The sequence below is a fragment of the Giraffa tippelskirchi genome, chromosome 8 (genome assembly GCF_054371585.1).
Source record: "Giraffa tippelskirchi isolate mGirTip1 chromosome 8, T2T-mGirTip1v1.2.pri, whole genome shotgun sequence".
NCBI classification, from domain to species: domain Eukaryota; kingdom Metazoa; phylum Chordata; class Mammalia; order Artiodactyla; family Giraffidae; genus Giraffa; species Giraffa tippelskirchi.
In genome coordinates this window covers 98,575,431-98,600,432 of record NC_137282.1, presented here as the reverse complement: position 1 = coordinate 98,600,432, position 25,002 = coordinate 98,575,431, and the positions used below count along the sequence as shown (strand labels likewise).

The 25,002-nt window shown below is 39.0% G+C and overlaps 1 protein-coding gene and 1 long non-coding RNA gene across 7 annotated transcripts in view; one reads left to right on the top strand and one right to left on the bottom strand.

Annotated features, from left to right (window-relative positions):
* PDE4D (phosphodiesterase 4D) overlaps positions 1 to 25,002 on the top strand; it is a 1,572,405-nt gene that overhangs the window by 1,257,304 nt on the left and 290,099 nt on the right. The gene's annotated exons all lie outside the window — the stretch shown is intronic.
* Positions 1,326 to 24,994, bottom strand: LOC145519077 (uncharacterized). Its single transcript, XR_014063514.1, has 2 exons — positions 24,885 to 24,994; positions 1,326 to 3,063 (listed from the first exon to the last, which is right to left on the bottom strand). It is a non-coding gene; the product is annotated as an uncharacterized LOC145519077 (long non-coding RNA).

Sequence of the window (25,002 nt, the reverse complement as noted above, 5' to 3'; positions counted from 1 at the left end):
GACTGCAGCCATGAAATTAAAAGATATTTGCTTCTTAGAAGAAAAGCTATGGCCAACCTAGAGAACATATTAAAAATCAGAGATGTTACTTTGCCAACAAAGGTCCGTCTAGTCAAAGGTATGGTTTTTCCAGTGGTCATGTATGGATGTGAGAGTTGGACTATAAAGAAAGCTGAGCAAGGAAGAATTGATGCTTTTGAACTGTGGTGTTGGAGAAGACTCTTGAGAGTCCCTTGGACTGCAGGGAGAGCAAACCAGTCAATCCTAAAGGAAATCAGTCCTGAATATTCATTGGAAGGACTGATGCTGAAGCTCCAATACTTTGGCCACCTGATACAAAGAACTGACTCACTGGAAAAGACCCTGATGCTGGGAAAGACTGAAGGTAGGAGGAGAAGGGGACGACAGAGGATGAGATGGTTGGATGGCATCACTGACTTGATGGACATGGGTTTGAGCAAGCTCCGGGAATTGGTGATGGACAGGGGAGCCTGGTGTGCTGCAGTCCAGAGGGTCACAAAGAATTGGACATGACTGAGTGACTGAACTGAACTGAGAAAGTTCATTTGGATATTGCATAATGTACAGAAAAACCCAAACAAACTTTTGGACCAAGTCAATATTAAGTATATGTCAAGTGCACACACATATATATGTGCTTATGTATTTTGTATGTTGGTTCACACCATCAGAAAATATCCTGATTTCAGAATAACACTGATTTAGATCCAGGCAAATAAATTTACATTTACATTTCTTCTAGAAATAACATTTGCCTGCCAACATATGATGTATTCATAATGACTCCCTTCACACACACATACACACACACACACCACACACAAAGAGTAAAGTGTTTTTTTGGTTCATATAATAAACACTCTGAGGCTGTAAACTTAAAAAAAAAAAAAATTCAGTGTTTCTCATTGACCTACCCCTATGGCATCCTGTTTCACATGGGTATGCCAGAGACTGAAAAAGCCAAATGGGAAAGAAAAACAAGGATGTAAAGAAAAAAGGAAGAACTTGAGAAAACTCGACAGAGTATTAAAGTAAAACAGAAGCATTTCAGTGTTTAATGAAGAACACACATAACCATCTCACTTTGTTGTTGTTGTTCTATTGTTAAGTCATGTCCAACTCTTCTCGACGCCGTGGACTGCAGCACACTGGGCCTCCCTGTCCCTCCCCGTCTCCTGGAGCTTGCCCAAGTTCACATCCATTGAATGGGTGATGCTATTCAACCATCTCGTCCTCTCTTGCCCTCTTCTCCTTTTGCCTTCAATCTTTCCCAGCATCAGGGTCTTCTCTACTTTTCTCACTTTAATCCCTGTTTATTTAGTTTCCAAGTCCCAATCAGAATTCTACTGTCGTGTTGCAAAATAATGGAAAAGGCAGGGCTGGTCTAGGATTCTCCAGAAGTAAAACCTGGGATGAAAAGTATGAGTAGTTTATTTAGGAATTCCACAAAAGCTAAGGAAAAAGTAAGGGAGTGAGACAGAGAACGGAAGGACACAAAAACATCATCAAGCCAGTTATCCCAGTGGGAATGTGGGTCTGAGTCCTGCTTGGGGCAACAGGAGACAGTGTGGAACACTCCTTAGAGTGGCCCCATCAATGGGATGAGGAAGCTGGAGCTCTTATCTACCAACTCCCCCCTCATCCATCACCTATTTCTAGGGATCATGAACAACCCAGCACTTTGGTTTGCTTATCCATAGGTCAGGCATGTAACTGTGGCCAGGAAAACAACTCTTAGACAAAGACTCACAGGTATTTAAAAAAAAAAAAAAAAACCTTCAGTCAGGGAGCTGCAGATTTTTGGAGAATTCAGCTTTGAGAGGTAGGTATTCAGAAGACATAGGCACCAATACCTACCTCTATGAAGGTCAGAGACACTGAGGTAATTCATCTGCCTGTGTATAAAAGTATTTGCAATCAAGGCTTCTCTTTATTCTGTGTGTTGGAAAAAATTTAAAGAAAACTATTGTTGTTTCTGTGTTAGTATCTTGGCATTTGAATATATGACACCAGAGATGATCTCAATAAATATGAAGCAAATCCATTTACTTTCTTACACCATCAGATGTACAGTCATGTTTATTTGAAGTCCTCTGTAGACTAGCATTTGAAATAAGAGCTTCCATAGGTTGAGATTTAAAGACATCTTTCTCCAAGCTGTTTAATTAGAATGGCCTTTAAAAAATACTTTATCACATCATAAACCTTCAAAACAAAATAATTGTCTTCTGAAATCTATAGAAAATGTGTCTTTAATGTCATTCTCAACTACCTCTTCTAGAGTGAAGGTAAAACAATTGTTTCCCCACTAGCTGAAATGTGGTTTTGCCAAATACAACATGAAAGAACTTTAATAGTTAGTTGTTTTTTTATTTATGATTAATTCAAGGAATTTAAGAAATTCTCTTTAATCATTTTGAGCAAAAAGGTAAAAACAGAGGCCTGAAATCGCAGTATTCGAGGAGACCTTTGATAGTTCTACCCTCAGGCCTGACTGCCCAGTCTCATATTTTCTCTGTTTTTTCTTCTACCCAAAGCTCTAATACCTCTCCTCACAGAAAGTGACTCTTCTAACAACCCCAAGGGAGCCCATTCTATTTTTGATAAAAGGTTCTTCTTTATGTAATCCCAAATCTCTTCATCAAGATTTCCTGGTGGAATAACACTTCACATTGCTTCATGCAGCTCTAGGGCCTGGCCCATCCGTTTTGTCTGTGTCATATCTCACAAAGGAATGGTCTTCTCATTTCCGCCAGCTTTCGAGCTCCTATCCAAGATCCTCTTTCCTTGACATCTTCTGTGGGACTATTCATCCCACAAGGAGTCTTCCTTCTCTTCTTTCTTATTAGAACATTCGTGATCTGTGTAATTCATATGTTGATTTGCCCAATGTTGGTTGAGTGCTTCCTATGCGCCAGGCACTGTTCCAGTTATTGGAGATGTAGGAGAATGTGAGACAGGCAATCCCTGTGCTCATAGAAGTTCTGTTCCAGTGGGTGAAATCCACAGTGAAGAACACTACAAATTCAAATACGATAAGACCTATAAGGTGACAAAAACAAAATAATGTGATACTTTTCATGGGAGTGTTTCTCTTACCAGCCATCCCCTATTTCTATTGCAAACTCTCTGAAGCAAGTGCTCCTTTTTTTCCAAGTACTCTATATTTATTTGTATTTATTATAATGACCTCAAAATACTTACTAATCCATCTTCATAAGTATATGATATTATTCTGAATAAATAGTACTTAATCATTTGGGATTTATGTGACATTAGATTAAATTGGTAATGTCTTAATTAGAGTTGATACTGCTTGGAAAGACATATTTGTCATAAAGACACATTTGACATAAAGACATCTTAACAGATGTCAGAATGTTGGTGGTGGTTGTTTAGTAGCTCAGTCTTGTCCGACTCTGCGATCCCATGGACTGTAGCCCCCCAAGCTCCACTGTCCCATGGGATTTCCCAGGCAAGAACACTGGAGCAGGTTGCCATTTCCTCCTCCAGGAGATCTTCCCAACCCAGGGGTTAAACCCATGTTTCTTAACATTTCTTGCTTAGAAAGCAGATTATCACTGTTCCACCTGGGAAGTCTTAGATTTCCTTGTACATCGTTAAATCTAAAGCTGTCCTAGAAATGTATGAACTAATTTCACTTTTCACTTTCTACCCTTTTTTGTTGGTATTGTTCAGTTGCTCAGTCATGTCTGAATCTTTGCAACCCCATGGACTGCAGCACTCCAGGCTTCCCTGTCCTTCACCATCTCCAGGAGCTTGCTCAAACTCATGTTTTGTGTAGGTGATGCCATCCAACCATCTCGTCCTCTGTCATCCCCTTCTCCTGCCTTCAATCTTTCCCAGCATCAGAGCCTTTTCTAATGAGTTGGCTCTTCTAATCAGGTGGCCAAAGTACTGGAGCTTCAGCTTCAGCATCAATCCTTTGAATGAATACTCAAGGCTAATTCCTTTAGGATTGACTGGTTTGCTCTCCTTGCAGTCCAAGGGACTCTCAACAGTCTTCTCCAGTACTGCAGTTCAAAAGCATCAATTCTTTGGTGCTCAGCCTTCTTTATGATCCAAATCTCACATCCATACATGACTACTAGAAGAACTATAGCATTGACTAGACAGACCTTTGTAGGCAAAGTAATGTCTCTACTTTTTAATATGCTGTCTAGATTGGTCATAGATTTTCATCCATGGAACAAGCTTCTTTTAATTTCATGGCTGCAGTCACCATCCACAGTGATTTTTGAGCCCAAGAAAAGAAAGTCTGTCACTGTTTCCATTGTTCCCCATCTATTTGCCATGAAGTGATGGGGCCCTTTTCCATGATCTTAGTTTTCTGAATGTTGAGTTTTAAGCCAGCTTTTTCATTCTCCTCTTTCACCTTCATCAAGAGGCTTTTTAGTTCCTCTTCATTTTCTGCCATAAGGGTGGTGGTCATCTGAATATCTGATGTTATTTATATTTATCCCAGAAATCTTGATTCCAGCTTGTGCTTCATCCAGCCCAGCAGTTCACATGATGTGCCTTCATATAAGTTAAATAAGCAAGGTGAAAATATACAGCCTTGATGTACTCCTTTCCCAATTTGGAACCAGTCCATTGTTCTATGTGCGGTTTTAACTGTTGTTTCTTTACCTGCGTACAGGTTTCTCAGGAGGCAGGTAAGGTGGTCTGGAATTCCTATCTCTTGAAGAGTTTTCCACAGTTTGTTGTGATCCACACAAAGGCTTTGGCGTAGTCAATGAAGCAGATGTAGATGTTTTTCTGAAATTCTCTTGCTTTGTCTATGATCCAGCAGATGTTGGCAATTCAATTTCTGATTCCTCTGCCTTTTCTAAATCCAGCTTGAACATCTGGAAGTTCTTGGTTCACGTACTGTTGAAGCCTAGCTTGGAGAATTTTGAGCATTACTTTGCTAGCATGTGAAATGAGTGCAATTGTGCAGTAGTTGGAACATTCTTTGACATCGCCCTTCTTTGAGACTGGAATGAAAACTGACCTTTTCCACTCCTGTGACCACTGCTGAGTTTTCCAAATTTGCTGGCATATTGAGTGCAGCACTTCAGCAACATCATTTTTTAGGATTTGAAATAGCTCAGCTGGAATTCCATCACCTCCACTAGCTTTGTTCGTAGTGATGCTTCCTGAGTCCCACTTGACTTCGGACTCTAAGATGTCTGGCTCTAGGTGAGTGATCAGACCATTGTGGTTACCTGGGTCATTGAGATCTTTTTTGTATAGTTCTTCTGTGTATTCTTGCCACCTCTCCCCTTTACTTCCTATGAAATCAACCCAAGTTTTGCTATCCCTCAATTTTCCCCTAATCTCTGTAGACCCCTCCCACTCTAATCCAGCAGACTACCATTTCTCCTTTAGAAAAATCTGAAAGATTATAAATCACCTACTTACATTTAATTACACACTCCAACCTGTGTTTGTGATGAATATAAGGAAATATGATATATATTAATATCATTAATATATATACAGTTAATATATATACTGTATACAGTGCCTAACAATGAAACCCAATGATTCAGAATAAAGAGAAAATGGTTCTGTTCATCAGCATGGAATCTTCCCTTTGAATTATCATGTGGCAGCTAGCTCTGTCTAACCTCATGAATTTACCCTTGTTTTTAAATGTTGGGGTGTGGGTGTGTGTGTTTATGTGTGTGTGTGTTGTTGATTGCCAACAGTACCAGATCCTGAATATTTACTTGACAGCATCAGCATTGGTAGCATGAGAGAAGTGCATGATCCAAAGGAAGCAGGCATGACCTTTCCAAACATCAAATTGTTTATAAAATAAGGAATAATTACGACTCTTAAGGGGTTGTTTTGAATATTTGAAGAAAAAGCAGTTTAAGAACCGAACCAAGTGGGTAGTAGGTGCTAATCAAATGCTAGTTTCCTTCTGTTTTTCAGAGGTACCAAATTACTTATTCAAGTAGTCACTCAGACTTTGGTTAATGATTAGCTAAAGAGTAAAATTGAAGATGTTTATTTTTTTTAATTGAGTCTACTAGGATTGGTTTCATGTATGGATGGAATAAGCACTTATAATTTTATCACAATTCTCCAAAAATTTTTACTATACCTACCGCTAAATAGTAAATAAAATAATTTGTCCAGTGGGATTAATTTCTAATGGTAAACATTTCATGCCTTTAACACACACAAACTTTTTTTTTGAGAATTACTCTACCTACTGGCTTCCCTAGTGGCTCAGAAGATAGAGTCTGCCTGCAAAGTGGGAGACCCAGTTTCAGTCCTTGGGTTGGAAGGACTCCCTGGAGAAGGGAATGGCAACCCACTCCAGTATTCTTGCCTGGAGAGTTCCAAGGACAGAAGAGCCTGGTGAGCTACAGTAGTCCATGGGGTTGCAAAGAGTCAGACATGACTGAGCTACTAACACACACACACATACTACACCTGGTGTTAAAATGGAGCTTCCTGGTGGCTCAGTTGGTAAAGAATCTGCCTGAAATGCAGATATCCAGGTTCAATCCCCGTGTCAGGAAGATCCTCTGGAGAAGGAATTGGGAACTCACTCTAGTACTCTTGCCTGGGAAATCCCATGGAGAGAGGATAGAGGAGCCTGACGGGCTCCATGGGGTCGCAAGAGTCTGACATGACTTAGCAACTAAACCACCACCACCACTGTTAAAATATAAATAGCTGATATTAGCCCACTGTTGGCATTAGCCAGTCTGCATAAAGGAGTTTTTTTGAGATTAGTAAAACAGTAAGTCAGTACATCTTAAATGGCTGTTAAAAAGAAATCTGGTAACACAAGGAGCACCCCCACATCAAACTTATTGTGTTTGATTTCACAGTATTGGCCAGATGGCATTTTATAAAATTTGAGATACCAGCAACATTTTAAAAGGGAAGATTTCTCATATAATTCCAGGTTTCTCTTTGCAAGTGAAAAATGTTGATCACATTGGGCTCTCAGATATTCCTGGGTAATGAGCCACTGTTTGAGGAGTGGAAAGAGTATTTTTTTTGTGGACTGATTACCCCAATAAAAAAATCTTCAAATGGTTCAGTGTACCTTTGGTCTTTGTCTTTTCACTTTCTCCAAAAGCATCCTGTTAAACTGTTGCTAGTTCTCAGCTTTAAAGACACACAGAAAATGTTTCTTCCAGAGCCACAAATACTCTTGAGGCCAAATTGTAATAATATAGTATGATTTTTTTTATTCATTCCAGAATCCTAACAATTGAAAAGAAAAAAGAAAAAAAGAGAGAGAGAGACATTATCTTCTTTAATAGTAAGAGTTAACATTTAGTGAGTCTTTGACTATGTGCTGAGCACTGTTCTAAGCATTTTACCAGCATCATTTAATATAATTCTCCCAACCACCTTGATTATACCCATTTTACAGCAGAACAGACTGGGGCATAGAAAGGTAAATCCACGTGACTTGGGTAAGGAGCCAAGTTGGGATTTAAACCTTGTCATTCTGACTCACAGTCTTCCCCACCACTGTCTGATACCACATTCTCTGTATTGCTCCTTGTGTTAGCCTTGGTGCTTCAGCTGGAGCCTTTGGGATCTATCTAAAGATGAAAAATACAGTTGTATTGTCTTATCATTTGAGAAACAGAAAGATAGGCCCACCATGTTGCAGGACTCCAAAGGCACAATTCACATCATGGGTTGTGTAAATGGTGCCCCCTGGAGTTGTGCAGTATACCATTTGCACAGACACGTGCAGTGACCCTGCTAACAGATACTCTCTCACACAATTCCTTTATGATTTTTAGTGGCACTGTGCTGTGCTGTGCTTACTTGCTCAGTCATGTCTGACTCTTTGCAACCCCATGAGCGACTACAGCCCACCAGGCTCTTCTGTCCATGAGTATTCTCCAGGAAGGAATACTGGAGTGGGCAGCCATTCCTTTCTCCAGGGGATCTTCCCAACCCAGGGATGGAACCCGAGTCTCCCACACTGCAGACAGATTCTTTACCGACTGAGCCACTAGGTAAGCCCAAGGTGGATCTTTAGGGTGAACTGAAATTCTTTATAACCATTTCGTCTGCTTCCAGTCATGTCAAGCAATAGTTGAAGACATACATTCTCAGAAATAATCTCTAAGGAGTTGAAGGCTGGTTGCTCACAGACTATTTCCCTAGGATAGGAGACCGGTGGTGGTGGCTTTTCTGTGTGGACACAAAGCTTGGTCTGAAATGGTGATTCACCCTCCTCCAAGAGAACACGCAGTAACCCTGCAGCCAGATTGTGTCCCGTGGTATGTGACTCCCCTTGAGTCAGGAGAGTCAAGTCACTCAGGCATTAAAGTTTAATTTCCTGGCCTACCTGCCAGTTACAAAAGAGCCAGAATTCCATAGTATTCCTAAAGCCCGTATCATTTTCGTTGTAGGCTTTAGAAATGTTACTATTTAAATAACAGTGACAACAATGAAGAAAAAGCATTTGGTTATAGAGGCCTCTGTGGTATATTTTGTGCTATTTTGAAAGAATACATCCATTTGTCCTTCAAAACCAAAGTTTATTTCAAAGGAAAAATATCAATCGTACTCACTGAGCAATGGAGCAGAATAAGAGTCAGTGTTAATCCAGATATACCTGTTTTATTGTAGGTTGAAATCGTGTCTTCCTGTTTCCGGTTTCTCTAATTGAAGTAGAAACCAGTTCAAAACAATATCCCCTGGGCCTGAGTAGAAATAAAGTTGGCCTCTTAAGGAAGCCTCTCATCCATCTTCTTCCATTATGGGGAAATGTTGGGTCCCCAGCAATATCACAGTGCCTAAATCACTAGGCAAGTGTTTTAAAGGACAATTTAACCAATCATTTTGGTACACCAAGCAACAATATTATTGTTTTAGTTTGGTCATTCAAGTACCCAAACTCTGAATTCATTATCTCATGATCTCATCTGTTCAGTTATTATAGAGAAATTCTAACCTTAAGGAGAGGAGTATTTTTCTTCCTAACTAAACTATTAGGTCCTCCCGGAGACAACCACATCTTGTGCTTTTTATCGTTCATGGGATCTAGACTGAGCTGGATTATGAGTAAGTCATGAAGACTGGTTGCCTTACTTCACCCCGTTAGCAAAGTGAAGTATAACTCATAATCATCAATGTGCTGCAGGAAATAGCACATTATCTGGAAATATTCACTATGTCTCCTTGCATGAATCACTTCTTACTGGAATTCTCTTTCCTTCCAAAAACCAACACGAGGGCTCTGTTGTCCATGGCACATACTTTGGTCCTCAGTGTCTAGAGCTTGTGAGCTTTTTATGGGCCTATGAACATATTTGAGAACTAAAAAGTAAAGTTATTGACTCCAAAATACAAAAAGAAAACTGCAAAATCCCGATTAAAATTTAATTATTTAAAAATGTAACATTATGTGAACTTCAATAATTGTCAAGTAATTATTTATAAAAATTATATTACATTTGGAAAAAAAAAACTTGTGGGCTGTTTTTTTTTTTTCATTTCACAAGAATTCTCAAGTATGTCAGATGATTGCAGAGAAATCAGGATTAGTCATTAGCTAAATGAGTTTAGTAACCAAATAATTTCAAAGAAAAGTTATAAAGATCCTTTCTAGGTTTTCATAAAAAAAATCATTACATAATATGGAAAGTGGATCCATTTTAATATCCGGGATATGATGTGTAGTGGAATTTACAAAGGAATTACAGCAGCCCTTCTTAAACTACTATCCATTTGCAAGATTATTTTTTAAATAACTTTTTTTTTTAACTAAAACTAAGCTGTCATTGTAATTTAGGGTTTCTATTAGGTAACTCTTAAGAAAAAGATTAACTATCTTCAGAGAGGTCTGTGTGTTAACCGGAACTAACTTAGTCCTGGGGGAAATTAACTTACTGAAGGACTGTCAGCTGAATGAAGGCTTAAATTTTATGAACTTGGAGGAGAGAGCTTTTTCGCATTCTCTTCCCGTATGGAGTAACAATCTGTTCTGAAAGTAGAGAGTGTTTTGGCATTATCTCTTCTAGCTCAAGCTCATTTGCCTTCAACTTTCCATAAATCAAGTTCTGCCAATTACCATCTTTAAGACTCAACTTTTTGCAAAATTGTTAGACAAAGCACTCTCTTTGAGAAGACAGAGAATACACTATAGAGTAATTCCTCTGAAAATCACAGTTCTGTGTATACAGTTGTTTTTTTAGAGTTCACTGCCTGCCTGGAATGAAGGCTGACTTTCTCCCCAGAAGAGCACAGACTGATCCACAAAGTCAGGTTAAACAGTACCTGAGTCTGCTTGCCTATCGCTTATACAGGAATTATCTGTTATAAAAGCAAAATGTAACTGTAAGTATAATGTATCTATAGAAATTGTTCTTGAGCTCAAAAGGAAAATGAGTCTTCATTTTAGAAAAAAGAATTAACATAGTAAAATAAAAGTGTATCTTTTTCCAAAAGTTTTTGTTGACTACTACATTTATATACACACCTATAGTCTGGTATCTAAATACCTGAAATATTTGTAAAGTTTTAATTCCTAGAATGAAAATAATGATTAATTTCTAAGGATTTTGATGTCATGTCCACAGAAATAACTGTGGCCAGGAGTGAAAGTCTATCCATCTCATCGTCTTTATCTTAGGATTGATTTAAAAATTAAAAAAAAAAAAAAAAATCCTCCTACTGAGATGCTATTTGTGATACTATTTGTTTAGTTTCTGAGGTCCTAATTTTCCCCAGGTGATGTTTGGCTCTCCTAAAAGACAAATCCATGTCCTACTCTTAAGGTCTTGAGAATGGCGCCTAAGCTCCTCCAGACCTCAGTTTCCCCAACTCTTTGATGGAGGAAACTAGTACATAACTCATGAATTTGTGTGTTTTCTTATTTTTAAATGTATGTTATTAGAGTATAGTTGATTTACAATGTTGCGTTAATTTCTGCTGTCCAGCAAAGTGATTCAGTTATGTGCTCAGTTGTGTTCGACTCTTTGTGACCCCATTGACTATAGCCCACCAGGCTCCTCTGCCCATGGAATTTTAGGCAAGAATACTGGATTAGGGTGCCGTTTCCTATTCCAGGGGATCTTCATGACCCAGAGATCGAACTCACATCTCTTGCATCTACTGCATTGGCAGGAGGATACTTTACCACCAGGCCACCTTGGAAACCCAATTCAGTTATACATATATACATTCTTTTTCATACTCTTTTCCATTATGCTTTATCACCTGATATTGAATGTAGTTCCCTATGCTCTACAGTCGACACTGACACTAATATGAGTTTGTTTTCAGTATTAATGAGATGACATGTGTGAGTGCCATATCCAGTGCCTGATACTTGGTGAGCCTGAGTTCTAGCCACTTCTTCCACTCACCTTGCTGGGAAGCACTCTCTGGACTTCAGTTCTGTCGCCTGATAAATGGGTATACAGACCTTCATGAGGCTGATGTGTAGACGTCATTGTGTTAATAACCTCACTCCGTGACTCCAATCCATTTCTTTGAGCTCTGGCCAGAGCAGACTCCTCATCCAGAGGCACAGCTCTCTCATTCATGGGCTGAGGGGTGGCTGGCTATGGCAGATATTACAGGTCCCCACAAGCACCCTCTCATTTCCCTGCTAATAAAGATGTGGGGAAACTCTTCCCAGAAAAGCCATTTCTTTGAATTGAAGTACTCTATCTGGATTTATACCTCATGACTTAATAGCTTCTCCTAAACACTTAAGAGTCTTTTCCTCCTTAAAAATAATGCTGGGATCAGCTCACTGATTGCCTAAGCCCCCTTCCAGTGTGTTTCTTACCCAGTTCTTTTTCCTTTGGGAGAAAATGTTTACTGTAAAGATGTGGGAACTCTGTTTTGGCAAAGAAGGAGTAGAAAATAGTTTTCAGAAATAGCGGCTTATGAAAAAGAAAACAGGCCAGACTCAGTTTTTGAATTCTGATGCAGCCGTGAAGCATATGCCATAAAAGGGCACAGGAAGAAAACTTACAAAAGGCTTATCTACTGTGATTAACCAAAAAAATGTACTCTGTTGTTAAGCAGACAGCCTGTGAGCCAGATTTTGTTGTAGGTACTGGGAATACAGAGATAAATAAACCCTGTTCCTGACTGCAAGGGGCTTGCAGCTCTGTGGAAGAGCCCAGGTGTCTGTTCAGGACCAGACACTTAGGGATATGAGGATGGGAACCCACAGTCCCTGCTGCCTTGCCAGATAAAGAGAGGATCACACTGGGACTGTGTTCCTAAGCACTCTGGTTGGAATTAGCGTCGGAATCTGAACGTTTGCTTAGCCCAGGGCACCTAATTCAAACTGAAAAGCAATGGGACCAGAGAAGCTGACCTCCGGGTTAATTTTTGACCAGAAAAAGAGAGATCAAAGGGAAGAACAATAATGTTGCCAGCGAAGCACTTGCAGAGATCTGCGAGTGGTATCTCAAGAAGGAATCCTTGCACGTAGGTGGATAACAGGTTGTCCCCTTCCATCCCAGAACAACCCTGGGAAGAAGATAAGTGTGTTATCTCATAGGAGAAGAGTAGAATCTTAGGAGATTAAAGTTGTTTTCAAAGATTGCCGTCAAAATCAATTGTCTGAACGGTAACTGTGGAACTCTGCTGTCCCTATGATTGCTATTGTGTGCTGCCAACTATTGTAAATACATTACACACAAGTTAAAAAATGCACACGTAGAATAGTAATCATCAGAATTAACCCAAGATGTTCACAGAACTGAGTGAAGCCAAGAAACTGAACTTCAGAGTTTGTCATGGAGTTAGTTGGTCTTTACTGCTGCTCGTGTTAGATTCTGAAGGGAGATGGAGGTAGGGGAAGCAGCTTGGGCAGATTTTGGGCAAGCCATGTACGATGTGCATGTCTGTCATCATAGGAGAAGGCTGTAATTGATTCAGTAAGGAAGAGAAGGCTGTTGAAAATTTTCAAGCGAAATTTAACATTTTAAGTTTTGTGTCATTGAAAGGTAACCCTAAGACAATACAGAGACTGAACCTTAGATGTGTAAGATGGGAGGGAAGAAAACTATTCAAGTCTATTATGTAAAGGGAGTTGGGAGCCCCAGGTCAAACTAAGATGGAAGCAGAAAACTATTTAATCTTTAAAAAAAATTATGAAAGTACAGTTGATTTACAATACGTTAGTTTCCAGTGTGGGGCTTCCGTGGTGGCTCAGAGGTAAAAAAAAAAAAAAAAAAAAAATCCTCCTGCCAGTGCAGGAGATGCGGAAGACACGGGTTTGATCCTTGAGTCAGGAAGATCCCCTGGAGAAGGAAATGGCTACCTGCTCCAGTATTCTTGCCTGGGAAATCTCATGAACAGAGGAGCCTGGTGGGCTAGGAAGTCTGTGAAAGAGTTGGACACGGCTTAGCGACTGAACAGCAACAGTTTCAGCAAACTGTAACACGTGTAACAGCAAACTGATTCAGTTATATATATATATACACACACATATACATATATACATACATATATATGCACATATATATACATATATGCATATATATATGCATACATATATATATATAATTCTTCAGATTATTTTCCCTTGTTAGTTATTACAAGATATTGAATATAGTTCCCTGTGCTATACAGTAGGTTCTTATTGTTTATTTTATATATAGTAGTATGTATCTGTTAATCCCAAACTCCTAATTTATCCCTCCACCTCTCATTTCCTCTTTGGTAACCATACATTTGTTTTCTATGTCTGTGGCTCTATTTCTGTTTGTAAATAAGTTCACTTGTATCATTTTTTAGATGCCACATATAGGTGATATCATATGATAATGCAATTATAAAATAAAGTATTATAATAGTAGCAATGTATACTTTAATTTTAAAACCACTTTCCTTCATATTTGAATTCTCTTTTAAAATTTATTCTTAACAGAAGGTATTTATTTATTGAACCCTTGCGTTTATGCGTGAAGTCACTTCAGTTGTGTCCGACTCTTTGTGACCCTATGAACTGTAGCCCACCAGACTCCTCTGCCCATGGAATTATCCAGGCAAGAACACTCGAGTGGGCTGCCATGCCCTCCTCCAGGGTACCTTCTCGACCCAGGGACAGAACCCACATCTCTTGTGTCTCCTGCACTGGCAGGTGGATTCTTTGCCACTAGCGCCACCTTGCAGTTCAGTCGCTCAGTCGTGTCTGACTCTTTGCGACCCCATGGACTGCAACACACCAGCCTTCCCAGTCCTTCACCATCTGCCAGAGCTTGCTCAAGCTCATGTACATTGAGTTGATGGACACGACTCATGTCCATTGAGTGCCACCTGGGAAGCCCATTGAACCCTTGAAAGTGTTAGTTGTTCAGTCGTGTCCATTTCTTTGCGATCCCACGGACTGTAGCCCAGCAGGTTCCTCTGTCCATGAAATTTGCCATCCCCTTCTCCAGGGGATCTTCCCAACCTGGAAATCCAACCCCAGGTCTCCTGCATCGCAGGCAGATTCTTTACTGTCTGAGCCACTACTATATGCCAAATACTTTGGCAAGATTTTACGTGTCTCATTTAATCCTCAAAACCCTGTTTTATCTCCATTTTATAGTCTAGGAAACTGAGACTTAGAGAAGATTAGTAACTTGTTCAAGATCAAACAGCTAGTCACCAGTGGTGTTTGGATTGGCACCCAGGCAATCTAACCCCAAAGGCTACTTTTTAACCTGCTCCTGTATACCCTCCTTAACTAACAGACATTGTCTCAAAGAGCAGACCTTTTGCATTAAATAGATCTTATTTGTGATGTGTGATCAAGGGGAAATTACTTGAGTTGCCTGGGTTGTTTTACCATTACCATTACTACAAGCTAGGAAAAATGTTATCAAACAAATGTAAATTAAATGAGCTCTCTGAAAATTTGCTTTCTAATAAGCCAATTTCCTTCATTGTCTAAAGCGTCAGGTATTAAATTACCATTAAAGCACATTCTATGTACATTTATTTTTGACACTTTTTTTTCCAAATTCTATTTTAATGAAAACTTCAAGTTGTCTCACAGTGTTAGAAACAAGGGCTTCAGTTGGCAATGTGATTTTTCCAGTTGTTTGATCTCTTTTAAAAGATTTAATTCAATTTTAGAATATAGCATTGTCCTTTGGGATAGGTAAATAGCATTAGAAACCACTTGATTAAACATAGGGTCTAGTATGAATCTGAAATCAGAACTAGAGATATAATATGAGCTATAATTTGGGTAAGTGCTAATATCATTTGTATGCATTTCAACAAAGTAACAGCTATAGAGATGACTTACAAGGAAACAAACCAGATATTGGTCAAGGCAATATTTTTGCTCTTGACTGTGTCTATGTAACAGCAAGCAACACTTTATAGAGTCAGGGATGGTTTAAGGAAGTACATCGATTTCTCAAGTTGAGAATCCTTAACTTTTATTTCTAATGCTTTGCTTTGCTTTGCTCTTTAAGAAAGAGACATTTAGAACAAGACTGGCTATCAACTCTTGAATGTACCATTAAAATTTAATCTTTTTGATTCCACTTACATCAGTACTTAAATTTATGGAGACAGTGCAGAATGGTGGTTGTCCAAGTTTGGGAGGAGAGGGAAATGGGTGTTACTATTTAATGGGTACTACTGTGTTACAGTTTGAGAAAAAGATTGAAAAAGTTCTAGAGATGGATGGTGGTAATGGTTGCCTTTGACTGTGTGGATCACAATGAACTGTGGACAATTTTTCAAGAGATGGGAATGCCAGACCACCTTACCTGCCTCTTGAGAAATCTGTGTGCAGGTCAAGAAGCAGCAGTTAGAACTGGACATGGAACAACAGACTGATTCCAAATCGGGAACGGAGTATGTCAAGGCTGTGTATTGTCACCCTGCTTATTTAACTTATATGCAGAGTACATCGCGTGAAATGCCAGGCTGGATGAAGCACAAGCTGGAATCAAGATTGCCAGGAGAAATATCAATAACCTCAGATAGGCAGATGACAGGACCCTTATGGCAGAAAGAGAAGAAGAACTAAAGAGCCTCTTGATGAAAGTGAAAGAGGAGAGTGAAAAAGTTGGCTTAAAACTCAACGTTTAGACAACTAAGGTGATGGCATCTGGTCCCATCACTTCATGGCATATGAAGGATGGCATATGGGGAAACAATGGAAACAGTGACAGACTTTATTTTGGGGGGCTCCAAAATCACTGCAGATGGTGACTGCAGCCATGAAATTAAAAGACACTTGCTCCTTGGAAGAAAAGCTAAGACCAACATAGATAGCATATTAAAAAGCAGAGACATTATTTTGCCAACAAAAGTCCCTGTAGTTGAAGCTATGATTTTTCCAGTAATCATGTTTGGATGTGAGAGTTGGACTATAAAGAAAGCTGAGTGCTGAAGAATTGATGCTTTTGAACTGTGGTGTTGGAGAAGACTCTTATGAGTCTGTTGGACTGCAAGGAGATCAAACCAGTCAATCCTAAAGAAAATCAATCCTGAATATTCATTGGAAGGACTGACGCTAAAGCTGAAGCTCCAATACTTTGGCCACCTTATGCGAAGAACTGCCTCATTGGAAAAGACCCTGATGCTGGGAAAGATTGAAGGAGGGAAGAGAAGGGGGCGACAGAGGATGAGATAGTTGGATGGCATCACCGACTCAATGGACATGAGTTTTAGTAAGCTCCGGGAATTGGTGATGGTCAGGGATGCCTGGCGTGCTGCAGTCCATGGGGTCACAAAGAGTTGGACATTACTGAGTGACTGAACTGAACTGAACTGAATGGTTGCCCAACAATGTGAATGTATTTAAGGCCACTGAGCTGTGCACTAAAAAGGGTTAAACTGGTAAATTTTATGTTATGTATGTTTTACCATGATAAAAAAAATGCTTTATGTTGACCTATACTTATAGAGGGTCAAAATATATTTAGCCATTGGATATATAAAAATAATGTTTAAATACTTGAACTTAAATTGACATAGCCAATACCTTCATTTTAAAGTAAAATCTATAGATTTCTAGCTTCAAAATGGTGGATAGATGACCTCCCCACCCATTTTTTTTTCTAGAAATATCACCCTAATCAATAACATGAGTGAACTCTAAAAATATGGGTAGTACTGCTGCTGCTGCTGCTGCTGCTGCTGCTAAGTCGCTTCAGTCGTGTCTGACTCTGTGCGACCCCACAGACAGCAGCCCACCAGACTCCCCCATCCCTGGGATTCTCCAGGCAAGAATACTGGAGTGGGTTGCCATTTCCTTCTCCAGTGCATGAAAGGGAAAAGTGAAAGTGAAGTCGCTCAGTCATGTCCGACTCTTCGCAACCCCATGGACTGCAGCCTACCAGGCTCCTCTGTCCATGGGATTTTCCAGGCAAGAGTACTGGAGCCGGGTGCCATTGCCTTAGGGATAGTACAGAGGTATGTATAATATACACCCAGCCACAAGTCCTGACTCTTTCTCTGTATAGCCAGCATACCCCTCGTCTCTCCCCATGGAAGACAAGAGGTTTTGCAGTAATAGGCAGAAAGGCTGGGAAGGATAGCTGTGCAAGCTGTGTTTGGAGGATGCTACAAAAGTCTGCAAACTGACCAGGCAGACCCCCATTTCCCTTCTCTTGCCCACATCAGACCACTAGCAGGATGACTTAATACCCATTCCTAGAAAACACAAACCACCTCAGAAGGAAAAAAAATCATGCAGTGACGTTTAGGGTGGTCAAATAAAATACCTGCTGGGCACCTAATCTCACTACAGCAAATTCCCCAGTGCACAAGCCCCACCCAGGCACTCAGAGCCTCTATCACCCTTCTAGGGCTCAACCTCATATGTGACCTCGGGTCAGGGATCAGTGCAGGAGTTTGAGAGTCCAACTCTCACCACTGATGAGCTATTTGCACACATTTCTTTAATATCATTTAAATACTTAATTGAAATGAGGTTAAATTTACAGAGATACATGTAATTTGAGAATAAGGAAGAACATAAAGAATGAAGAAGAGAGGGTTAGAATATAAAAGAAATACAACAGCACTTATGAAACTTTTAAGAGCTTACTTGAGCCATACAATGCAGGGCATTTTTTTTTTTTCTTTTGATCCCATATTTTGAATTAGTACAAAGTTCTGAAAGTTATTTACAAAGTACATATCCTGTCAACATTACTGATCCCAGGCAAAAATGCTTATGCCAGTTTTAAAAACTAGTTTTCTGCACCTTTTGATTGACAATATGGTTAACAAATGTTGAAATCTATATTATCAGAGATCTCACGTATTGTTACCTTTTAAAATAATCATTTGTTAGTCAGGATTACTTAATGAGGTAATCAAAATGTCATCTAATGTGGAGGTAACCGCAAGTGACTCTAGGACTATGGCTAAACATCTTACACACTTCACAGCTAACAGACTTGCAACCTTGTCATGTATACCCTCATCATAGTGTTTATGAGCCTAAAAACTAGAAATGAGAACCGTGAACTTAGATTGTTTAATCCTGGGTATCTTGAGAATCTAGAATTTGCTGGCTGATGGACAAGGAGTGAGGTGCTATCTTGTGATTTTGATTTAAGTTTCCCTGATAATTAGGGATGATGAACATCTTTTTATGTACCTACTAGCCATCTATATGTCTAGTTTTTTGGAAAAATGTCTGCTCAAGTCCTTTGCCCATTTATTAATCATATTATTTGGGTTCTTTTGCTATTGAGTTGTACGGATTTTATATGTATTTTAAATATTAATACTTTATCAGATATGTGGCTTGCAAATATCTTCTCCATTACATAGGTTAAATTTTCACTTTTGTGACATTGAGATTTCTAAGAAACATACATTTGGTCATTCAGATGGCCAAAATCTGTTCCTAATACATATTAGGTCTTTTTCCACTGGTTCCTGGTTCACAGCTCTTAAAACCTTTGAAATTTCCTGTGATAAGAATCATACAAGTATCTTTTGTTATGCTAATAAGGTAACTTCTGGAAGGTCCCTAGGGAACTTAAAGAAGAGGACTAGTTGCTAGTGGAACCAACCAATCCTTTAGAAAGTTGGAACTTTCATTTTCACCCAGACTTCTGAGGGGATTGGCTGGGAGAGAGGCTAGAGGTTGAATCAGTCTTCAAAGATGAGTGATTTAATCAGTCATGCCGGTAACAAAGAAGCCTCCATGAAAACTGGAAAGAATAGGGTTCAGAAAACTTCAGGATTGGTGGATACGGGGATATGGGGGCAGAGTGATGCACTAGGAAAGAGTATGGAAGCTTTGTGTCCCTTCCCCATACCATGCCCTACATACCTTTTCCATCTGGCTGTTCCTGAGTTATATCCTTTTATAATAAACCAGTAATCTAATGAATAAATGTGTTTTACTAAATTCTTGTTAGCATCCCTAGCAAATAAGGAGGGGATCATGGGAACCTCTGATTTATAGAGCCAATTTTTCACTAATGCAAGTAACAACTTGGGTTTGCAACTGACATCTGTAGAGAGCAGGAGGCAGTCTCCTGGGACTGAGCTCTTAACCTGTGGAATCTGATATTATCTCCAAGTGGATGGTGTCAGTATTGAGCTGAATTCTCTGACACCCTGCTGGTGGTGTCAGAGAATTGTTTGTTGATATGGGAAAGTCTGCATCTCCCCCCAACCCCAAACACAGGTTACAGTTGTAAGTCGGAGGGTGGAGTGAAGGGAGTGAAGTCACTCAGTCGTGTTCGACTCTTTGCGACCCCATGGACTATACATATACAGTCCATGGAATTCTCCAGGCCAGAATACTGGAGTGGGTAGCCTTTCCCTTCTCCAGGGGATCTTCCCAACCAGGACTGCCAGATGGCAGGCAGATTCTTTACCAACTGAGCCACCAGGGAAGTTCGATGCAGAACCCAAAATAATTTTGTTGATGATTTCCTTTGCTAATGCAGAAACTTTTTATCTTGATGTAAAGATTCAATGCAGTATCTATCAAAATTCCAACAGCATTCTCCACATAAATAAAAAAGACAATCCTACAATTCATATGGAACCACACACACACAAACACATGCAAACCATGAATAGCCAAAGCAATTTTGAAATAGAAGGACAAAGCTAGAGGCATCACATTTCCTGATTTCATACTATATTACAAAGCTATGGTAATCAAAACAGTATAGTACTGACATAAAAACAGACCCATAGATCAGTGGAACAGAATAGAGTCTTGAGACTTCCCTAGTGATCCAGTGGCTAAGATTCCATGCTCACAATGCATGGGGTCCAGGTTCAATCCCTGATAAGGGAACTAGATCCCACTTGCTGCAACTAAAAGAACCTGCATGCTTCAAGTAAGACCTGGCACAGCCAAATAAATAAATATTAAAACTAAAAAAGAATAAAGAACCCAGAAATAAACCCATGCATTTTTGGTCAATTAATTTTTAATAAAGGAGCCAAGAACATACACTGGGGGAAGGATACTCTCTTTAATAAATGATGTTGGGAAAACTGGATAACCACATATAAAATAATGAAATTAGACCTGTACCTTACACTGGTCACAGAAATTTACCTGAAATGGATTAAAAACTTACAAGGCCTGAAACTTCACGTTCTTAGAACAAAATAGGGAAAAACTCCTTGACATTGGTCCTGGCAGTGCATTTTTAGATATGACACCAAAAGCACAGGCATCAAAAGCAGAATTAGACAAGCAGGATTACATCAAAATCATGATAATTAACTTTTCTAACCTGATATTTTACAAAAGAGGTAGGAAACCTGAAGGTCAGAAGTATTCAAAATATAATACTCTTGAGCTTTTCCTCCAGAGTTAGGGAACTTAGATCCAAGGAGGTTTATGCTTATAGAAAAGTCCTTGAATCCAAATGTATAGTTATAAGAGAAGCAGCTCAAAAATCTGCTACCAATTCCCCTCCAGATAAGGGCAATACCATATTATTCCTCAATAAGTAGGAAATACTGCAAGAGTTCCAAGTGTCTTGTTCTTATTAAATACTTGAGTACAATGTAGAACCCAGGAAACTGTAGTAGCAACAAAATAACAAACCTGCGCTCCATATTCATTCTTCCTACAAAGTTACTTGACCTATATGCAGTCCTGATTTTAAGCACATTTGACAGGCCTGTATATTTTGTTACATCATAACTGGTTCTCAAAAGTTGTAATCTGAAAATAAGAGTTTACTCAAAGGATGGAGATTTGAAAGTGGGCAGAGTATTTCAAAGTAATAACATCTGAAAAAAAGCTAATTGTATAGTAATTAACATACTATCTAACTGTTAATGAACTTAACAGTTCATTCAGTTGGTTTCAGTTACTATTTTACGTTTAATGCTTGGCTTTTGATAACTGTCCTTAGTCCCACAAATTGTGCTTGCCATTGAATAAAAGGAAGGTTTTAGGGTGCACCCAGTCTATTTCCCTGCAGTTGATGCTTTCCACAGGAGTGTTGCCCATATTGCCTCCTGACCACCATAAGTATGGGAGAGATTTTAGGTGATATTTGGACACTTTTTAAAAAATTAACACTTTTATTGGGGGGAAATGCAATCAGCATATCAAACCCATTTAATCAAATAAATATAAGCTTATTGTTTATGTTATTTAAGTTAAGAGAATGAGTCAATGAAGAAAAATATCAAGTCATAATGGTGTATACATGGTATAGATGCCAGTAGGACAGAACTTGTAGAGGTTGTGTCCAGATGCCTGAAGTTTAGGAAACATGATACCACACAGTGGTTTGAATCAACCAAATGTATACGGTTAGATGACCATGATGAACATAAACATCTGTGTGGTACAGTCCTTTGAAATGTTGCAGTGACAGTAGTCGAACAGAAGTCTATATAACACTACACAATTCAGTATATCAGGAAAATGCTAGAAATCATAGTAGCTTCTACATCAAATGCATGTTCTCCAATGCTAGAAATCATAGTAGCTTCTAGATCAAATGCTTGTTCTCTAAAGCCCTCCAGACAAGGTCCACATGTTTCCTAAAGTCCCTAAATTCTCCCCAGATTCAGGCATCCTCACTGGCCATTGTGTACACCATCATATGTTTGTGTACTAACAGGAATGCGTGGGAGGAAGCAGTGCCATATCCCTCCATTCTGAGGAGCTTTACAGAGGAAATAATATGTGACACTCAATTTATAAAATGTTATTTCAGAAATTACCCTATGGAGAAAAAAAATTCCTTAGACTGGAGAAAACACTGTAATATTGAACAAGTACTATTAGGGTTTTAAAAAACTGTGATCATTTTGTCACTACCTTAATATCAGGGATAAGAGCAAAATTAAAAATTTCAGTCTCTATGCTTTGTACTACTGTGCTACTGTGCATTGTGCGTCTGTCTTTTTCTGTAATGTTAACCTTGATGGATGGATCTAAGAAGCTTCAAGTCTTCTGGCTCGTTGCATATGTTGTCAGATTCCCCACTATTTAAACTTGTTTTCTTTGGGGACAGGGGTGATGTATTAGTCATTAAAGGGCTGTTATATAGTGTACCCAACAAGTGGGTTAGGATTTTCAGAGATAGATTCTTGGAATGCTTGTAACGCTGAGTAGAACACAGGACAGCACTAACCTAAAGAGATTAAGGATGTGTTTTTGACAGGGAAGGGAGTGCCAGTGAGCTAAGTAATCTCACTGGGACAGAAAGAGCTTTCTTGGGGATAGTAAAACAGAGGACTGACCATTTTAGGAGAGTTTTTAATTTTTAGTTAATTTATTTCTAATTGGAGGATAATTGCTTTACAACATTGTGTTGGTTTCTGCTGTGTATCAGCATAATCAGTCATAGGTATACATACGCCCTCTCCCTCTTGGACCTCTTTCCCATCTCCCACCCCTTCCCACCCCTCTAAGTTGTCACAGAGCACTGGGTTTGAGCTCCCTGTGTCATACAGCTATTTCAAGAGAGTTTAACCCTCAACATTCACACATTTCATTTTGTGATTGCTGTTACTTTCTTTCTGAAATATCAGCAAGAAGGTATTTGCTGGGCCTTACATGCAAGAGAACAGCACTTCAAATAAGTAATAGTAGTTAGTTACTTTCACTTAGTCTGGGCTTTTTTTCTTTTTTCTCTACATGAAAATTCTAAGAAAAAAAAAGATAAACTTCTTTTCATAAGCCCCCTCCCTCCAAAAGTGGAGTAGTTTCCCCAGCTTTCTTTTGAATGTCTGAAAGTATGTGATTGGTTAACCTCCCTTAAAGTGCCAGCAACGTGTTTAACGTGGCACAGAGCCAAGAATCTGTGAATGTCCCTGAACAGTCATAGGAAAAGTGAAAAGCTTAAGGAGATAGCTATATGGCAAGCAGTTTATTGGCATTTACCTGAAGAGGCCTGAGAGCAGACTAAATAATAAATGCACCTTGAAGTGTGACCAGGGAGGAGGAGGGGAAGCGTTTGCTGTAATAAGTAGCCAGAGGTCTGGCAAGATGCCTCACTACATTAATTTTCCAAGTCCTTTGGGTGGGTCACATTTGCACTACAATATCCTGTCTGCAAATGCTAAATAAATACAAGGATCACGTCAGACTAAAGAACCAAGGTACTAACTAATGTCATTTAAGAAATCAGGATGCTTAAAGTATTTTTCACTTGATAATTCACATTCAAATTAACTGAAGTTGGCACACCCAGACAAATGTTAATATATATATCCTAGTGGAAATGTTTAGAGGGATTGGGGAGGGAAGTCCAATCCTCTTCTCTTAGGAGCAATTTGAATTGTTTTGTTTGTTTTTTTGTGGTTGTTAAAAAATTTTATTGGAGTATAGTTGATTTACAATGTTGTGTTAGTTTTATGTGTACAACAAAGTAGTTCATTTACACATATATTCATTCTTTTAAAGATTCTTTTCCCATATAAATTATTACAGGATATTGAGTAAAGTTCCCTGTGCTATATACTAGTTTTATATATATATATATGTGTGTGTATATATATATATATATATATATATATATATAATCCATTGGTTATCCATTTTATACACAATAGTGTGTTTAGTGAAAGTTGCTCAGTCGTGTCTGACTTTTTGAGACCCCAGGGACTGTAGCCTGCCAGGCTCCTCTGTCTACGGAATTCTCCAGGCCAGAATACTGGAGTGGGTAGCCTTTCCTTTCTCCAGGGATCTTCCCAACCCAGGGATTGAACCCAGGTCTTCTGCATTGCAGGCAGATTCTTTATCATCTGAGCCACCAGGGAAGCCCAATGTGTTTATGTTAATCCTAAACTCTTAATTTATCCCTCTCCCCTACATTTCCCCTTTGGTAACCGTAAGTTTGTTTTCAAAATGGATCAGTTTAGATTATGTCTACTACAACAAAAAATTATTTTATTTCAGATATAGAAACTGGGGCAGAGATTAGTTTTCACAATAAGGGATGTTGAGATATAAGTTTCATTCCTTACTGAAGAGCTGTTAGGAATTTGGAAACCCAGAGTCTTGGTATATACATATAAATCAATGAAATTTGCATATGATTTTCAAAAAAGAAAATAATAAGGTTTACAAAACATCCTGCAAGGAAACAGCCTCAGTACATGAAGCCACTTGTCCAGCAACATGACATTAGATTTTTCAGTTTAAACCTTGCAGCATGACCTGATGCAACGATGCCTGCTACATTCTGTTTAATTTTTAAGAGACAATTTGTGTTTCTACAACGAAAGCATGAAATTTCATTAAATGTGCCCCAAATGAACAGCTGCTAAGTCTCCCAAGTCCTCGCAACTTTACTTTTGACTAGTAATTTTACTTTTCTGTGCCAGAGTTTGAGGAAATGATTTTTTTTTTTTTTTTTGAGGGTGGTTAAACAAGTCTATGGTGAAGGGGTGTGTTCCTTATAAAGGTGCTCAGGGAATCTTACCTTGAATAATAAGAGACACCTCATTTCACAGAGGAGGAAATAAGTTTCGAGATGTCTTCTGTCTGCTTGGCTGGTTTACACCCCTCTCTGGCGCTGATCTGCAAAGGTTTGTAAATTT